At 40.2% G+C, this 12,226-nt stretch overlaps 1 protein-coding gene across 10 annotated transcripts in view; it reads right to left on the reverse strand.

Annotated features, from left to right (window-relative positions):
* The window catches only part of AFF1 (ALF transcription elongation factor 1), a 206,640-nt gene that overhangs the window by 66,494 nt on the left and 127,920 nt on the right, over positions 1 to 12,226 (reverse strand). The window contains exon 1 of one of the 10 annotated variants that reach the window (XM_060147856.1): positions 11,580 to 11,860. The exons of the other annotated variants lie outside the window; for them this stretch is intronic. The gene's annotated coding sequence lies outside the window, so the exon portion shown is untranslated. Of the gene's footprint in view, positions 1 to 11,579; positions 11,861 to 12,226 lie in introns of those variants that run through there. 10 annotated transcript variants of the gene reach the window in all.

Here is a 12,226-nt window from a genome sequence, read left to right on the forward strand (position 1 = left end):
TTTTTTAATAGCTAGGCATAAGTGAAGACTACAGAGGCACGGGGGGGGGGAACTTTCCATCGGTTTCTGGATGAGGTTGAAAGAAACTGAAGTCATATGAATAAGATAAGCCATTTAATCCACGCTTTGTCTGAAAGGACATAAAGATTTTTATCCTGGACTTATTCCAGTGGTAATCTCAACAGTTCCTCTGGGCTAGGTGTTGGTTGTCTGTCTCCTGGCATCATGATTTTTAAAAACAAAAAAACAGAACCCAGAGGAAAAAAAAGGAAAGAAAATTACTGAAGCAGTAGGCAAGAGGCAATATATACTCTGAGGAAACAATCTGAGCTTCAAACTGCCCTGGGGATTACTGATACTATAATAAACACAGAGGAGAGAAGGCAAATAAAGATGGCCTTGCCCTTTATATCTTAATTCTGAATAAGTAAATTCCTTTTTTTTTTTTTTGGTCTTTAATATTGGGTAACAAACAGATTACTTGCCAGGACCTAGAAAAAGGGCCAAAGATCGTTCGAGAAAGTATAATTATTTAATATAACATCATGGTAGTTATAAATCACTTATTTAATCATATCAATGAGCACCTAAATTTAAGAGACTATTTTACTTTTCTATAATTTATTAAAAACCAGATTCTTTACAAAGAAAAGGAAACCTTACTAATGTCACCGAACCTCAAGTAGATTTAATAATCTTTTCTTTTTCCTGCATTATCTTTGTATGTAAGTTTGGTCAAAGTATAAACAAACTGCATGAGACTTCTAGGAAAGCTCATCTCATAAAGTGATTTACTGAACCAGCAAAATGAAAGAAAATATGTTTAATAACAAAGTTTTAAATAAACAGTCACTCAACAAGTGCCAGTATTTTTTAAAAATAAATACAAGGGACAGGCCAGATAAATATACATAAAAGAACTATTCTTGAATTTATTTTAAATAAGTATTTAATCTGTGCCAAGGAGAAAATTCCCTTTGCTTGTAAAATAAATGTGCTCTAATACCTGCTGAATTTAAAAGCATTAAGCATTTCGTAGTACATCTACCACAATTCTATCACATCTTACACAGACCACAATTTTAAAAGTTACAGTAGGAAACAATACGTTTATACTCATTTTGAAAACATGTAGCAGTCAGTGACTCTCCGCCCATCTTTCTCCATCTCAATATACTTCTCTCGAAGTCTTTCTGACTCTCTCTCATCCCCTCACACACACACATGCAATGAAGTTTTAAAAGTACTCTTTTGACTTTAATCCGGAGTCCTTAAACCAAGACTCCAACGTTTTGAGTGTTTTAAGGCACGGTATAACTCAACCACGTTTGTCCTAACTCCCAATATTCTTGCATTTACTGTCGTTCCTATGTTCTCCTTTTCCTTCTACACTTTCTAGAATGCAGAATCTAGGTGCCAGAGAAGAGAGAATACAAAAAATAGGCCATGATTCTGATAGAAACAACAAAAGCAACTCCTCTTGAAAATTGCCTTTAAGGGACAGGAGGGTCAATCCAGCAGAGGTAAATTATATCTCAGTTGTACATCAATCCAACTGTGGCCCTCCTGACTATTCCACACACCTGGCCCATGCCCCGCCAGGGAAAAGGCTCCTGGAACCTACTTTACTTTTTCTCTGACATTATCATAATCACATTGCCAGTTTGGGGAAAGGGGAGGGGCACGGGCCAATTACAAAAATCCTTTGAACAAGTTCTTTAATTGGTATACAGCCAGCCAAATCCTCTTAATAAGTAGTATTATTAATATCGTCACGATAATGCTGTCTACCAAGTAGCATTAAATGAACCTGAAAAGTATTAGATTGGCCTCTGAGCAGGTAAGTCTTAATCTGAATCTGTTTTTCTCTCTTTTAGGCAAAACTTTTAAGAAGCATCTGAATGTCAGAAAATCATCTCCTTAGTAAGATTCTCTCAAAAGCGTTTTGTAGGACAAATAAAACAGTTTCTTCTAACTAGAGCACGGTCTTTAAAACCAAAAACAAAAACCTGTGAGGAACATAAATCACTGGAAAACTCTCTTGCTTCCTAAGTCTGAGTGTAACAGATCTCCAACTCATTTTATGACATAGTTCCTACTTTGAAAAGCCAAAAGGCATAACCTAAATTTAAATCAATCAATGAAGAGTTTACGCTATAACAACCTGAGGGTTCTCCCTGCTTTCTCGTTACTTCTGCCCAATTTCTGATCTCTCTTGCTGATGGAAGATACACTACTGCTTAACCTTAAACAAATTCTATTTTTTGAGGGGGAAAAAAAAATGGAAACACTGTCATGTTCTCTAATTAGCCTTTCATCACATAAATTTACACCCCAGATAGATACGGACTATGTGACCACAAACTATGCTGAATAAATTAATGAGACCCACAAAGCTACAAGAACATTAAACATTAAAATTTATCTACTACACCTGCTTGCACTTAAGTAAGAACACTTCTAAATATTCCTAGACTGTAGAAATCAATATGACATGTGCTAAAACTTGGGTAGGCGCTCACAATCTTTTATATTTGACCTAAATTCTATTTGTCTGCCAAAAAACAAAAACAAAGCAATAAAAGCCAAAAGGGATGGCGGGAGGTGGGGGGGGGTGGAGAGAGGGAGAGAGAGAGAGAGAAGGGGAGGGGGGAATGCACACCTGTATACAAACATATTTAAGTTTTTATGCTGCCAATATCTTCGATCTGTACCTTTACTTTGGGAAGACAAAAGAAACCATCAATGTTTGCCAGTGATCCAGAAGTTCAAGAAGAGAGTTTGAAAGAGGGACAAAATATCTGACTGGTAAGGAATTGCTTATTTTAAAATGTTTTTAATTTCTTTAAAATGCACTGCCAAAAATGTGCTGTGATTTGCGATAGAAAACTATATTATACTTTCTCTGCTCTTACTCCATTATTTCATTAGAAAGAGACAGAGAGGGAGAGAAAGGAAAATCCATAATCCAAACCAACAACCAGTGCAAATCTCAAGAGATATTCCAAGTCTCTAGGGGCAGCCAAAAGGAAAAAAAAAAAGCCACACCACACCACCTGTCTGTTACCTGTCAAGTGTACACGAAGGGAGGGGACATGGGAGGGCTGAATGCCTGTGGCTAGAAAGCTTATTTACCTTGTTTGTAAGGGCACGCACACAGCAGCACTCAACTAGAGTTTATTCAGATCCTTCCCTTCTTTGATGTTAGCCCCTAACAGAGGAGGCAAAAGAGAAAACAAGGAGGGAAGGAGGGAGAGAGGAAAGAAGGGAAGTGGGGAAGGGAGGAAGCAGAAGGGGGGGAGAGAAAGAGGGGGAGAAAGAGAGGTTTCCCTTTGCGGCCTCGGTCTTCCCCACCTGAACCTCAGGCTTGCACTCACTGGTACTTACTGTGGGGCAGCTGTGCACTGGGGCACTTACCTCCGTGAACATGTCTTACTGCCTTCCTACATGGCAAAAAGGCTTTCCTGCTTCCATACATCCCCTTGCCAGCCCTAATCGGTGCCACTAGGTCACTGTATTTTGTGCTGGCAGCTGCAATGGCGGCCCTGACAGGAAAGAACTTTTAATCTCTTCCCTTGTACTGAACCATAAGCAGCAGCGAGTGCTCCCAGACACAACTCCCCTGGCTCTGCTCCTAAAAACGCTCTCTCAAGTACACCGTTGCTTAGCAATATTTGCCTTCCCCCTGTACGTTTGAAATTGGCAACATCTGTCCCTTTGGCAGTTTTGACTTGTGCAAAGCACCATGCTCACAGTTTAAAAACACACACGGCTTTATGAAATGGGCAATCCTCCACTCTTCCCATCTCCCCGAAAAACCAGGGATGTGGAAACCCCCCCAAATGGCTTAATCTTCACTTAGCTTTAAAGGTCGATATAACCATCTACAGGATTCAAAATACTGAAGCCAGCAGGAGATCCTATTAAACCCCACCTAGTAAGTAATGCTGTCTGTACAACTACACGTGAGGATGTGTCTGAACTAAAAATCCCATTCAGCTTAACATTTTCTATGTAACATTTTCTATCACAAAGTATTATGTGTAAATATTTGTTAGTAAAATAAGATATAAAGGCAATTTATTCACAGAGTAGGTAGGGTAACTTTCATGCTCACATTATAGCCCAACCTCATAAACAAAAATACAAAGACAGACACACACACACAGACATGGATCGATGGCAAAGGAACCTAAGAAGTCTAGAGAACAAAAATTCATTTAAGTAATTCCAACATCATGAATTTCAAAACAAATGATCTTAAGTTTCCTAAGTTTTTTATGCATCCCTCAACATAGCCATCTTGGTAATTTACTGAGGTTACTCATTAACACTAAAAGTAGTTCATAATACTGTAATTTTATACATAGGAAAAAACCTAATAAAAATGAAACTTTTATAGGTAGTATATGTGTTCTGCGTGTAATTTTACTTTATATATAGCACACTGACAGGAAATAAAAGTCAAAATATTAAAAGGCATAAAAGTCAACTAAGAATTGAACCATGTTCTGTGCATTCAAACTTGGGCATGTAGATATTTTTGTTCCTTTAAACAAATCAGGCTACAATTTTCTTTTTGGCCAAACCAATCTTGACATATTAGAAACACATGTTTTCAAAAACCTTTTATGGGAACCGAGTTCCAGCTACAAAGGGCAAGCTGACCTACTGCTCTCATCAAGTCTCTACCCGGAGCTGACAGAAGCAGAAAAGCCTGGGTGATACCAATGGCCACTAAAAATACATCCAAAAGGTCCTTGACTAGATTTAACAATAGCCCTAAAATTCCATAACATGCTTGGATTCATAATCCTGCTTTAGCTGCAAACATGAACTCAACACCCTGAAACACACTTCTCACCATAGCTCATCACTAGCTACTTGCCCAGTTACATACAATAATTCCTGTGAAGTCAAGCTTTTTATTGCAGCTTATTGGAGAACTCTGTGCAGTCTTTGCAAATTGGGGAATTCTCAAAAACCTCAGATATTCCTCCAAGTCATCCTCAGTGGTTCTGGCCTTGCACGGTAGTACTTATGAGCAAAGTTCTGAGTTGGACACACCAGCTTCCAGACTTGGCTCTGCCAGGGACCAACTATGAAGCTCACTGCATGAAAACAGCTTAAGCACAGTGCCTGATACACAGTACATTCTCAATAAAATACAAACATCATTTTTATTCAAATATTAATCTTACCATGACACACACGCCTCAGTCTTTTTTTCCTTTCTATCATTCTACTAAACTTCCCCACTTCTCCAACCCATCACACAAACACAACTTTTATTTAATGAACATCTAGGAAAACTTCCACTGGAAAGGGGAAAAGAATGCTAAAGGAATGAATGACAACAAATTTTATATCTTTTGGTAACTATATAGTACAATCCTTGCTTGCACCTCTCTCTGATTTATCTTTTTTGTTGTTTTTTTGATTTACCTTTAAACAGTGAAAGAAGCCATCACCTATTGGACACCTGTATCTGCAATATGTATTTAATAAATTCTGAATTAATGTGGGGAAAACATGATGATTTGTAGAGACTGGACCCTGGGCCCGGGGACTAGGGGATGGTGGGAGCCAGGGCAGGGGCTGTGGTGCTGTCCAACAGGCAAGTGCTGATAAGCCTTGAGGGCTTGAGACTGCGCTCACGTCAAGCCACCTATAGAACATGGAGAAAGTGCAAAAAAGCTTCCCATGAGACGAGTTCCAGGCCCAAGAGGAGAAAGCAAGAACTGGCCATTTAGCACTGCCCTTCTACATGACTGTCCCTTTATGGGGCAATGATGGGCCATTAGAAAGCCAAACCCTGGGGTTTATTTAACCAACTACTAGAGCATTATTGAGAATGTCTCCATTCTGAGGCTTCTGGCATGAGACGCTCTTAAGGATGAATGCCACGATCTATCCCACAGTGCCAATCAATAAATAATTATTAGGTCTGAAAGCAAGGGAAGTAAAACACAGGCTGTAATGCTCTTATAAAAATCAGCTATATCTTCATTACCATGCAGTGATGGTTCTACCCTATTCTGTCTGAAGAAAATCTACGGCCCCTTGTACTGTTTTTACTCCTGAAAATGTTCAGAGTTGAGCCCATTCTCCTTCAAATCCTACATACCTAAGAACTTGCAGGACAATCTGCTGGCATAGTCAGCAACACATGTCATACAGTATTATCATAAAAGCCTTCTAAAATAGATACTCCTCACTCAAAAATGTCTACAATATGGCATTAGCAGCAGGAGTAGCAGTAACAGCTGTCAGTAGTAGAAACATTTATTAAGCACCAGTTGGATGGAGGGGGTGGAGGAAGGGGGCAAGAAAATAATGAACAAAACTCAGTTCTGAACTGAGGAAAGTTTTCCAAGCATGAAAAGCCCCTTCATTGGCAAAGGCAAAGAAAATTTTAAGTCACGTCGAGGCATCAGCTTATTTTTCTTCTGTGACATTGCCCCATCTCTAACTGAACTTCCTAATTCTCTCCTCCATGACTCAAAGTCTAGTCTAAAACAGTTTTACCCAAACTCCAGTCAATTCCACACTACCCTGACAGTGATACCATATTGCAATACTACCTGTACTGTTTTCTTTAAATCAAGTTACTCTCAACTCACTTTTTTACTTGGCCTGATCCTAAGTAACAATATTTATGAAATCCTGGGTTTGATATGCTGGTGTATATATGTTTTCTAACTCACATTAAGATACATAAAGATTGGTGCCCATATACTCTCTTGGAAGTTCATGTACTAATCAATGCTATTTAAGCCAAATGCTGAATGGAACGTCTTGGGACATCTTGTTGATGTTTTTTTAGTAAAGCTGTAGTGATTCTCCTACCTTGTAAAATCATCCTACTTTATTGGCTTACACAAGTGTTGTCCATCCTTCACAAATTACATGAGAATACGCCTACTCATGCCTTTCCTTACTGGATCTGTCACCCAGAACACAAAATTAAGATGTGCAATTCAGTACAATAATCTTTTTTCCATATGTTTCATGATGCCCAAATACAACTGAAAGCCCCCTATAGTTCTCACAACAACTAGTACAATTCTGGAATCCTGAAAATGCAGCAGGTACTCAATACATTATTAGTGGCACAAAATATTTATTCAAGTCTCTTATTTTAAAAAGCATCATATTTTTAAACATGAATAAAATTAAACCCATGATACAGAATTTCATTACTTCACCAAAACAGCTTACAGAAACACCATCAAACCAACGCAAACCATTAGGATACTTCTTAAGACCCTGGTGACTACTAAACATAGTTGTAAAGTCAATAAAGATAACCTGAAGATGGGTAATATACACTTTTCCCACAGTGTGAAATTTGCTTTTACTGTCAAGGGAAGGTGGAATATCCCAGTCTACTATATGCTAGGCAAATATATCCCATTTCATTTTCACAACAGCCCTGTGGTTCAGGTAGAAATGTCCCGCTTAATGGTGGAAGAAAATGAGCCCAAGTGTTCTGATTCCAGTTATTCATTAGAAACATTACCTCCCACTTAATATTTCCTTAAAGCCTTAATATTCAAAACTTTTCAGCTACCTAAACTTCAGATTCTAAGCTAAGGCAAAGAAATAAATCCACTACATCTACTCAGACATTCAGTGTTAAAATAACTATAATGATGTGATATAGAATCTGTTTATTAAATATTTACTATATGCCAATCACTGATCTAAGGGTTTCATAAACATTTTCTTATTTAAGCCTGACAACTACTTTAAGATTTTATTATTGTTTCTATTTTAAAGATAAGAAACTGAGGCTCAAGCAGTAATTTTTTTTTTTTTTTTTTTTTTTTTTGCGGTACGCAGGCCTCTCACTGTTGTGGCCTCTTCCGTTGCGGAGCACAGGCTCCTGACGCGCAGGCTCAGCGGCCATGGCTCATGGGCGCAGCCGCTCTGCGGCATGTGGGATCTTCCCGGACCGGGCCACGAACCCGTGTGCCCTCCATCGGCAGGCAGACTCTCAACCACTGCGCCACCAGGGAAACCCTCAAGCAGTAATTTTTAATAGTTAAATAATTTGCCTGTGGTCTAACAGCTAATTCCAGGTAAAGACAAGATTCAAACCCAAATCTTCCTTAATCCAAAATCCATGCTTTTGGGACTTCCCTGGTGTCCAGTGGCTAACACTCTGTGCTCCCAATGCAGGGGGCCTGGGTTCGATCTCTGGTCAAGGAACTAGATCTCACAAACCACAGCTAAAAGATCCCACAAGCCTCAACTAAAAGATCCCGCGTAGGGCTTCCCTGGTGGCGCAGTGGTTGAGAGTCCGCCTGCCGATGCAGGGGACACGGGTTCGTGCCCTGGTCCGGGAGGATCCCACATGCCGCGGAGCAGCTAGGCCCGTGAGCCGTGGCCGCTGAGCCTGCGCGTCAGGAGCCTGTGCTCCGCAACGGGAGAGGCCCGCGTACCGCAAAAAAAAAAATAATAATAAAGATCCCACGTGCCGCAACGAACATCCAACACAGCCAAATAAATAAATAAATATCAAAACAACAACAACAAAATCCATGCTCTTAACTACTACCTATAATGCCTAAAAGTCCCATCTAATCAGCGCTCCACCCCACCTCCCCAAAATCTTCAAGTATATCTTCCTACCCTCCAACAACATCCAGAGTTTTTAGCATTCTGTGGATTACATGTTCTATTATATACTTATTATTCATCCCTAGTTATAAAATTATTAAGACATCAAAATTCCCAGCAATGATATTGCTAGGAGTAAAAATGACATCCAACAAAAAAAGAACAGTTTGGAAATTCTCCAAAAACAATCACACTCCAGTTCTTAACAGTACCTTATACTAATTAAGTATACTTGTACAAGTATAGAAAATTACACCCTATAGAACCTGTACACTATGGAAACTTAAACATGAGTTGTCTATATAACTACAGGATCCCTATTGCTAAGACCAGTTCCTTGGCAGTGAGGGGGGCGGGGGGTGGGGGGTGAGGGAGTCTCTGGAGTCCCCACAGGAGCCAGAGCCATTGTGTCCACCCTCCCTGTTGCAACCAATAAAAGCCCCTTCACAATATAAAAACAAAAGGATATATATGTTGCTAAGATCAAAGGAAGGAAAGCAGCTCTTGTTTGCTGAATGGGTGTTGAAAACCAACTTCCTATTAGTCACTATAAAAACAAGAAAAGTAATTTAGAATAAAAGGTACTAAAGAATATGCTAATGGACTTGGTATAGGAAACAGCATCACAGTTCAATTGCTAGAATTCAAACTCTTTTTTAAAAAAGAACCATAATATTTTAGAGTAGAAAAGAGCATAGTGACTATCCACTCCCTTGTCACACACAGAAAAAAAAACTAACCGAGCACATTTCTACTTGGTGACAAGGAGGATAAGAATCCATGTTCCACTGTTTCTGGAAGCAGCAAAAACCTTAAAAAAAAAAAAGATGTTAAAAAGGTGGGGCAGTTGTCAAGTAGGCTAATAACCTTGTGGGTTTTTTTCTTTAACTAAAATATGAACAAGTGTCTAAATCACACATTTAAAGGTTTATAGGAAAACATCTTCACATTTGGAAACAAGGGCAAAAAGATAAAGAAACCAAGTAGGACCTACTTTATATAATTTCATTTAAAGTTTGAAAATCAACGCTTTTTAGTTTAATTAGATGCCATTAAACATGCTGCAGTATAAACCTTTCTGAAAAGATATGTCTTTTGCACGTCTGGGTTCTCATCTCTTGGATTTGCCCAGAGCGAGGCATAATCACAAGGACAGAGAATCGATTCTGTACTTCTCACTCACAGGGCCCAGGCAAGTGACAGGAGGGGCGCAGGAGGGCTGGGGCAAGCCAACTACTGTTCTTCAGGAATACAAGTCCTACGTTGCCAATGCTTCCAGCATTTTAAGAAAAAAAAGAATCAAAATCCAGATTTCAGTGTGAAATCTTACTAATTTTCAGATGTTGCAACTCAATCAACACACCATACAAGACACCTCCACGTGAGCGCCCTCCAGCACTGACTTTAAAGCTTCCTTCTCTCCCAAAGGAGGGAACAAGAGATTGGGAAACACACCCATTTTGAAGAGAAAGGTCTCTTTTTATGTGGAACATAGCCCCACATACAGAATGAACATCTTCAGTTCCCTCCAAGAGATGGTGAAAAGCACGCCTGCCTGAGGGAACAAAGCATGAGGCAGACTCACTGCCGACCTGGGATGGTCTCCTCTTTGCTGCACGGGCTCCTGCCAAAGCCTGGGATTGGCAACAGCGGCCTGACAGATCGCGAGAAACATGAACCAAGGAAGCAAAACAAACCACAGTGTAGTTATTTTATATGACTTGCACGGAATAAATCTGTGAACTATAGGTGAGTCATAACATAATAAAGGACTCAATTAGGTTCAGAACAACACCACCAGTGTTTTCCCTCGTCTTAGCAACTAATTCACTGGAATCTTGAGAGAACATAAGGGACATAAAGGACCCTGGTGTCTCTGTTTTACCCTTTACTGCAAGATAATTAATCTTACCAGAAAATTAAACCCAGGCTGCCAGTTGGGCATTTTCAGGGTCAATAATTCTTAAGTTACTAGGATACCAATTAATGATACCCAAGTAGTCTAGAGGAGCTACTGCCTCTACCCAAAATGGCTGGCTCATTCCCAAAAATGTGAATCACTCAATGGCAAAATATTCAAAATTGAGAATCCTTTGAGACTAACAGCAATTTTAATGTAAGTACCACTTATATATTTCTTTTATTTTTTTTCACATCTTTATTGGAGTATAAATGCTTTACAATGTTGTGTTAGTTTCTGCTGTGCAACAAAGTGAATCAGCTATATGTATACATATATCCCCATACCCACTCTCTCTTGAGACTCCCTCCCACCCTCCCTATCCCACCCGTCTAGGTCATCACAAAGCACCGACCTGATCTTCCTGTGCTATGCAGCAGCTTCCCACTAGCTATCTATTTTACATTTGGTAGGGTATATATGTCAATGCTACTGTCTCACTTCGTCCCATATACTAAAGGAAATCTGGTGTCTTATTTAGTACAGAGGAAAACACCTATATACACGACAGATACATAAAAAACCATTACTTTCCAACTCTTATAGTACATAAAACCACCTGATTAATCTCTAAACTCAGTACTGAAAAGCACAGCAATTTAAGGCTGGAACTCTACTGAGAACACCTAGTAATAAGATTATGTTGCTTATTTTCAAATCCACACATAACAATACCTAAAATTACCTGGGAAATAAATAGGCTGAAAATGGTAAGTCAAACAATTCCTCTAAAAAATTATTGAATTTAGTGGCTTCTTCCCATCTAAGTGTCCTAAAATAGAAGATTGAGTCTCACATCAAATAGTTTTCCCCCTCTGCTCCAACATTTATTAGAGGTTATCTTTCAGACTCCAGATCAAAGTGAACAGGGTAAGAACTCTCAAGCTGAGCACAGTGCAAGAAATAGCCCCGTTTTCCCCAGTCCTCACCTGTGCTATACACAAAGGACCAACAAGTGTGAGACAAATGACCCCACCCTCAAAGCATTTCCCACCTGGAGAAACACACAGAGGACAATGCCAAGGAGAAGTGCTGAGACTGGAGGTGTGGGCACCAGGAGCACAGGGGAAAATCCTCGCTAAAGGGCCTGGGTGACAGCAGGGGGGCTGGGAGACATGGGCAGGAGGGTCACAACCCAAGCCTGGAGAGACAAGAAAGCAACTGGAGGGCTTCCCTGGTGGCGCAGTGGTTGAGAGTCCGCCTGCCGATGCAGGGGACACGGGTTCGTGCCCTGGTCCGGGAGGATCCCACATGCCGTGGAGCGGCTGGGCCCGTGAGCCATGGCCGCTGAGCCTGCGCATCCGGAGCCTGTGCTCCGCAACAGGAGAGGCCACAACAGTGAGAGGCCTGCGTACCGCAAAAAAAAAAAAAAAAAAGTGTTACTCAAAGGGTTATGACTCCACAGAAAACACACTGTGTGGCAGAAAGACTACTGGAACTAGAAGTTAAGGGTCCTGGTTTCGTGCCCCCAGCTCTACCACTTATGAACTTAAATCATTAAACTTCTTAGAGACTCAGTTCCATGGCATGTAAAATGGTGATTCGTGCCAACTGCCCTGCCTAACTCACGAGGTTGCTGTGACAATCAAGAGGGAATAAGCAAGTGCTTTGGGAATTAAAAGGGGGGGGATGTATTGGGGG

Source organism: Lagenorhynchus albirostris, chromosome 4 (assembly GCF_949774975.1).
Source record: "Lagenorhynchus albirostris chromosome 4, mLagAlb1.1, whole genome shotgun sequence".
Taxonomy (NCBI): Eukaryota; Metazoa; Chordata; class Mammalia; order Artiodactyla; family Delphinidae; genus Lagenorhynchus; species Lagenorhynchus albirostris.